This window comes from Rhopilema esculentum, chromosome 13 (assembly GCF_057945365.1).
Source record: "Rhopilema esculentum isolate cy_ngs chromosome 13, ASM5794536v1, whole genome shotgun sequence".
Lineage (NCBI taxonomy): Eukaryota > Metazoa > Cnidaria > Scyphozoa > Rhizostomeae > Rhizostomatidae > Rhopilema > Rhopilema esculentum.
This window is the reverse complement of record NC_142827.1, coordinates 4,415,031-4,422,926: the sequence shown is the minus strand read 5'-3', so window position 1 is coordinate 4,422,926 and position 7,896 is coordinate 4,415,031.

The following is a 7,896-nucleotide window of genomic DNA, read 5'->3' as shown; positions in this document are numbered from 1 at the left end:
ATAGCCTTACTTTTTCACAAAAAATCGACAACTTGTTAGGCCCAATTTTTCTGTTAAATCACATTCTATTAGGTGAAGACTTTATTCAAAACTTTGTTCGCATCAAATAGAATGTAGAAAAGCAGATTTTAGACAAATTTATTTTTGGTCAAAAATAAGTAATTTTGGCAAACCTATAGCCTTGAGTTTTTCACAAAAAATCGACAACTTGTTAGGCCAAACTTTTCTGTTAAATTGCATTCTATTAGGTCAAGATTTTATTCAAAACTTTCTTCGCATCAAATAGAATGTAGAAAAGAAGATTTTAGACAAATTTATTTTTGGTCAAAAATCAGGAATTTTGGCAAGCCTATAGCCTTACTTTTTCACAAAAAATCGACAACTTGTTAGGCCCAATTTTTCGTGTTAAATCATATTCTATTAGGTGAAGACTTTATTCAAAACTTTCTTTGCATCAAATAATATGTAGAAAAACAGATTTTAGACAAAATCATTTTTGGTCAAAAATAAGTAATTTTGGCAAGCCTATAGCCTTACTTTTTCACAAAAAATCGACAACTTGTTAGGCCCAATTTTTCTGTTAAAGCACATTCTATTAGGTGAAGATTTTATTCAAAACTTTCTTCGCATCAAATAGAATGTAGAAAAGAAGATTTTAAATAAAATTATTTTTGGTCAAAAATCAGTAATTTTGGCAAGCCTATAGCCTTACTTTTTCACAAAAAATCGACAACTTGTTAGGCCCAATTTTTATGTTAAATCGCATTCTTTTAGGTCAAGACTTTATTCAAAACTTTCTTCGCATCAAATGGAATGAAGAAAAGCAGCTTTTAGACAAAATTATTTTTGGTCAAAAATAAATAATTTCGGCAAGCCTATAGCCTTACTTTTTCACAAAAAAAGCAACAACTTGTTAGGCCCAATTTTTCTGTTAAATCACATTCTATTAGGTGAAGACTTTATTCAAAACTTTGTTCGCATCAAATAGAATGTAGAAAAGCAGATTTTAGACAAATTTATTTTTGGTCAAAAATAAGTAATTTTGGCAAACCTATAGCCTTGAGTTTTTCACAAAAAATCGACAACTTGTTAGGCCAAACTTTTCTGTTAAATTGCATTCTATTAGGTCAAGATTTTATTCAAAACTTTCTTCGCATGAAATAGAATGTAGAAAAGAAGATTTTAGACAAATTTATTTTTGGTCAAAAATCAGGAATTTTGGCAAGCCTATAGCCTTACTTTTTCACAAAAAATCGACAACTTGTTAGGCCCAATTTTTCGTGTTAAATCATATTCTATTAGGTGAAGACTTTATTCAAAACTTTCTTTGCATCAAATAATATGTAGAAAAACAGATTTTAGACAAAATCATTTTTGGTCAAAAATAAGTAATTTTGGCAAGCCTATAGCCTTACTTTTTCACAAAAAATCGACAACTTGTTAGGCCCAATTTTTGTGTTATATCGCATTCTATTAGGTCAAGTCTTTATTCAAAACTTTCTTTGCATCAAATAGAATGTAGAAAAACAGATTTAATGCAAAATTATTTTTGGTCAAAAGTCAGTAATTTTGGCAAGCCTATAGCCTTACTTTTTCACAAAAAAGCGACAACTTGTTAGGCCCAATTTTTGCGTTAAATCGCATTCTATTAGGTCAAGACTTTATTCAAAACTTTCTTCGCATCAAATAGAATGTAGAAAGGCAGATTTTAGACAAAATTATTTTCGGTCAAAAATAAGTAATTTTGGCAAGCCTATAGCCTTACTTTTTCACAAAAAATCGACAAATTGTTAGGCCCAATTTTTCTGTTAAATCACATTCTATTAGGTGAAGACTTTATTCAAAACTTTGTTCGCATCAAATAGAATGTAGAAAAGCAGATTTTAGACAAATTTATTTTTGGTCAAAAATCAGGAATTTTGGCAAGCCTATAGCCTTACTTTTTCACAAAAAATCGACAACTTCTTAGGCCCAATTTTTCGTGTTAAATCATATTCTATTAGGTGAAGACTTTATTCAAAACTTTCTTCGCATCAAATAATATGTAGAAAAGCAGATTTTAGACAAATTTATTTTTGGTCAAAAATCAGGAATTTTGGCAAGCCTATAGCCTTACTTTTTCACAAAAAATCGACAACTTCTTAGGCCCAATTTTTCGTGTTAAATCATATTCTATTAGGTGAAGACTTTATTCAAAACTTTCTTCGCATCAAATAATATGTAGAAAAACAGATTTTAGACAAAATCATTTTTGGTCAAAACTAAGTAATTTTGGCAAGCCTATAGCCTTACTTTTTCACAAAAAATCGACAATTTGTTAGGCCCAATTTTTCTGTTAAAGCACATTCTATTAGGTCAAGACTTTATTCAAAACTTTCTTCCCATCAAATAGAATGTAGAAAAGAAGATTTTAAATAAAATTATTTTTGGTCAAAAATCAGTAATTTTGGCCAGCCTATAGCCTTACTTTTTCACAAAAAATCGACAACTTGTTAGGCCCAATTTTTCTGTTAAAGCACATTCTATTAGGTCAAGACTTTTTTCAAAACTTTCTTCGCATCAAATAGAATGTAGAAAAGCAGATTTTAGACAAAATTATTTTTGGTCAAAAATAAGTATTTTTGGCAAGGCTATAGCCTTAACTTTTTCACAAAAAATCGACAACTTGTTAGGCCCAATTTTTCTGTTAATTCGCATTCTATTAGGTGAAGACTTTTTCAAAACTTTCTTCGCATCAAATAGAATGTAGAAAAGCAGATTTTAGGCAAAATTATTTTTGGTCAAAAGTCAGTAATTTTGGCAAGCCTATAGCCTTACTTTTTCACAAAAAATCGACAACTTGTTAGGCCCAATTTTTCTGTTAATTCGCATTCCGATAGGTCAAGACTTTTTTCAAAACTTTCTTCGCATCAAATAGAATGTAGAAAAGCAGATTTTAGACAAAATTATTTTTGGTCAAAAATCAGTGATTTTTGCAAGCCTATAGCCTTACTTTTTCACAAAAAATCGACAACTTCTTAGGCCCAATTTTTCGTGTTCAATCACATTCTATTAGGTGAAGACTTTATTCAAAACTTTCTTCGCATCAAATAATATTTAGAAAAACAGATTTTAGACAAAATCATTTTTGGTCAAAAATAAGTAATTTTGGCAAGCCTATAGCCTTACTTTTTCACAAAAAATCGACAACTTGTTAGGCCCAATTTTTCTGTTAAAGCACATTCTATTAGGTGAAGACTTTATTCAAAACTTTCTTCGCATCAAATAATATGTAGAAAAACAGATTTTAGACAAAATCATTTTTGGTCAAAAATAAGTAATTTTGGCAAGCCTATAGCCTTACTTTTTCACAAAAAATCGACAACTTGTTAGGCCCAATTTTTCTGTTAAAGCACATTCTATTAGGTCAAGACTTTATTCAAAACTTTCTTCGCATCAAATAGAATGTAGAAAAGCAGATTTTAGACAAAATTATTTTTGGTCAAAAATCAGGAATTTTGGCAAGCCTATAGCCTTAACTTTTTCACAAAAAATCGACAACTTGTTAGGCCCAATTTTTCTGTTAATTCGCATTCTATTAGGTGAGGACTTTTTCAAAACTTTCTTCGCATCAAATAGAATGTAGAAAAGCAGATTTTAGGCAAAATTATTTTTGGTCAAAAGTCAGTAATTTTGGCAAGCCTATAGCCTTACTTTTTCACAAAAAACGACAACTTGTTAGGCCCAATTTTTCTGTTAAAGCACATTCTATTAGGTCAAGACTTTATTCAAAACTTTCTTCGCATCAAATAGAATGTAGAAAAGCAGATTTTAGACAAAATTATTTTTGGTCAAAAATCAGGAATTTTGGCAAGCCTATAGCCTTAACTTTTTCACAAAAAATCGACAACTTGTTAGGCCAAATTTTTCTGTTAAATTGCATTCTATTAGGTGAAGACTTTATTCAAAACTTTCTTTGCATCAAATAATATGTAGAAAAACAGATTTTAGACAAAATCATTTTTGGTCAAAAATAAGTAATTTTGGCAAGCCTATAGCCTTACTTTTTCACAAAAAATTGACAACTTCTTAGGCCCAATTTTTCTGTTAAAGCACATTCTATTAGGTCAAGACTTTTTTCAAAACTTTCTTCGCATCAAATAGAATGTAGAAAAGCAGATTTTAGACAAAATTATTTTTGGTCAAAAATAAGTATTTTTGGCAAGCCTATAGCCTTAACTTTTTCACAAAAAATCGACAACTTGTTAGGCCCAATTTTTCTGTTAATTCGCATTCTATTAGGTAAAAACTTTTTCAAAACTTTCTTCGCATCAAATAGAATCTAGAAAAGCAGATTTTAGACAAAATCATTTTTGGTCAAAAATCAGTAATTTTGGCAAGCCTATAGCCTTACTTTTTCACAAAAAATCGACAACTTGTTAGGCCCAATTTTTGTGTTAAAGCACATTCTATTAGGTCAAGACTTCATTCAAAACTTTCTTCGCATCAAATAGTATGTAGAAAAGCAGATTTTAGACAAAATTATTTTTGGTCAAAAATCAGATATTTTGGCAAGCCTATAGCCTTAACTTTTTCACAAAAAATCGACAACCTGTTAGCCCCAATTTTTTCTGTTAAACCACATTCTATTAGGTGAAGACTTTATTCAAAACTTTCTTCGCATCAAATAGAATTCAGAAAAGCAGATTTTAGACAAAATTATTTTTGGTCAAAAATCAGGAATTTTGGCAAGCCTATAGCCTTAACTTTTTCACAAAAAATCGACAACTTGTTAGGCCAAATTTTTTCTGTTAAATTGCATTCTATTAGGTCAAGATTTTATTCAAAACTTTCTTCGCATCAAATAGAATGTAGAAATAAAGATTTTAAATAAAATTATTTTTGGTCAAAAATCAGTAATTTTGGCAAGCCTATAGCCTTACTTTTTCACAAAAAATCGACAACTTGTTAGGCCCAATTTTTGTGTTAAATCGCATTCTATTAGGTGAAGACATTATTAAAAACTTTCTTCGCATCAAATAGAATTCAGAAAAGCAGAATTTAGACAAAATTATTTTTGGTCAAAAATCAGTAATTTTGGCAAGCCTATAGCCTTACTTTTTTACAAAAAATCGACAACTTGTTAGCCCCAATTTTTGTGTTTAATCGCATTCTATTAGGTCAAGACTTTATTCAAAACTTTCTTCGCATCGAATAGAATGTAGAAAAGCAGATTTTAGACAAAATTATTTTCGGTCAAAAATCAGTAATTTTGGCAAGCCTATAGCCTTACTTTTTCACAAAAAATCGACAACTTCTTAGGCCCAATTTTTCTGTTAAAGCACATTCTATTAGGTCAAGACTTTATTCAAAACTTTCTTCGCATCAAATAAAATGTAGAAAAACAGATTTTAGACAAAATTATTTTTGGTCAAAAATAAGTAATTTTGGCAAGCCTATAGCCTTACTTTTTCACAAAAAATCGACAACTTGTTAGGCCAAATTTTTTCTGTTAAATTGCATTCTATTAGGTTACGACTTCATTCAAAACTTTCTTCGCATCAAATAGAATAAAGAAAAACAGATTTTAGGCAAAATTATTTCCGGTTAAAAATAAGTAATTTCGGCAAGCCTATAGCCTTACTTTTTCACAAAAAATCGACAACTTGTTAGCCCCAATTTTTTCTGTTAAACCACATTCTATTAGGTGAAGACTTGATTCAAAACTTTCTTCGCATCAAATAGAATGCAGAAAAGCAGATTTTACGCAAAATTATTTCCGGTCAAAAATAAGTAATTTCGGCAAGCCTATAGCCTTACTTTTTTACAAAAAATCGACAACTTGTTAGGCCCAATTTTTGTGTTCAATCGCATTCTATTAGGTCAAGACTTTATTCAAAACTTTCTTCGCATCGAATAGAATGTAGAAAGGCAGATTTTAGACAAAATTATTTTCGGTCAAAAATCAGTGATTTTCGCAAGCCTATAGCCTTACTTTTTCACAAAAAATCGACAACTTGTTAGGCCCAATTTTTGCGTTAAATCGCATTCTATTAGGTCAAGACTTTATTCAAAACTTTCTTCGCATCAAATAGAATGTAGAAAAACAGATTTAATGCAAAATTATTTTCGGTCGAAAAAAAGTAATTTTGACAAGCCTATAGCCTTACTTTTTCACAAAAAATCGACAACTTGTTAGGCCCAATTTTTGTGTTAAATCGCATTCTATTAGGTCAAGTCTTTATTCAAAACTTTCTTCGCATCAAATAGAATGTAGAAAAACAGATTTAATGCAAAATTATTTTCGGTCGAAAAAAAGTAATTTTGACAAGCCTATAGCCTTACTTTTTCACAAAAAATCGACAACTTGTTAGGCCCAATTTTTGCGTTAAATCGCATTCTATTAGGTCAAGACTTTATTCAAAACTTTCTTCGCATCAAATAGAATGTAGAAAGGCAGATTTGAGATAAAATTATTTTTGGTCAAAAATAAGTAATTTTGACAAGCCTATAGCCTTACTTTTTCACAAAAAAGCGACAACTTGTTAGGCCCAATTTTTGCGTTAAATCGCATTCTATTAGGTCAAGACTTTATTCAAAACTTTCTTCGCATCAAATAGAATGTAGAAAGGCAGATTTTAGACAAAATTATTTTCGGTCAAAAATAAGTAATTTTGGCAAGCCTATAGCCTTACTTTTTCACAAAAAATCGACAACTTGTTAGGCCCAATTTTTGCGTTAAATCGCATTCTATTAGGTCAAGACTTTATTCAAAACTTTCTTCGCATCAAATAGAATGTAGAAAGGCAGATTTGAGATAAAATTATTTTTGGTCAAAAATAAGTAATTTTGGCAAGCCTATAGCCTTACTTTTTCACAAAAAATCGACAACTTGTTAGGCCCAATTTTTGTGTTAAATCGCATTCTATTAGGTCAAGTCTTTATTCAAAACTTTCTTCGCATCAAATAGAATGTAGAAAAGCAGATTTTAGGCAAAATTATTTTTGGTCAAAAGTCAGTAATTTTGGCAAGCCTATAGCCTTACTTTTTCACAAAAAAGCGACAACTTGTTAGGCCCAATTTTTGCGTTAAATCGCATTCTATTAGGTCAAGACTTTATTCAAAACTTTCTTCGCATCAAATAGAATGTAGAAAGGCAGATTTTAGACAAAATTATTTTCGGTCAAAAATAAGTAATTTTGGCAAGCCTATAGCCTTACTTTTTCACAAAAAATCGACAACTTGTTAGGCCCAATTTTTGCGTTAAATCGCATTCTATTAGGTCAAGACTTTATTCAAAACTTTCTTCGCATCAAATAGAATGTAGAAAGGCAGATTTGAGATAAAATTATTTTTGGTCAAAAATAAGTAATTTTGGCAAGCCTATAGCCTTACTTTTTCACAAAAAATCGACAACTTGTTAGGCCCAATTTTTGTGTTAAATCGCATTCTATTAGGTCAAGTCTTTATTCAAAACTTTCTTCGCATCAAATAGAATGTAGAAAGGCAGATTTTAGACAAAATTATTTTCGGTCAAAAATAAGTAATTTTGGCGAGCCTATAGCCTTACTTTTTCACAAAAAATCGACAACTTGTTAGGCCCAATTTTTTGTGTTAAACCACATTCTATTAGGTGAAGACTTGATTGAAAACTTTGTTCGCATCAAATAGAATGTAGAAAAACAGTTTTTAGACAAAATTATTTTCGGTCAAAAATTAGTAATTTTGGCAAGCCTATAGCCTTACTTTTTCACAAAAAATCGACAAATTGTTAGGCCCAATTTTTTGTGTTAAACCACATTCTATTAGGTGAAGACTTGATTGAAAACTTTGTTCGCATCAAATAGAATGTAGAAAAACAGTTTTTAGACAAAATTATTTTCGGTCAAAAATTAGTAATTTTGGCAAGCCTATAGC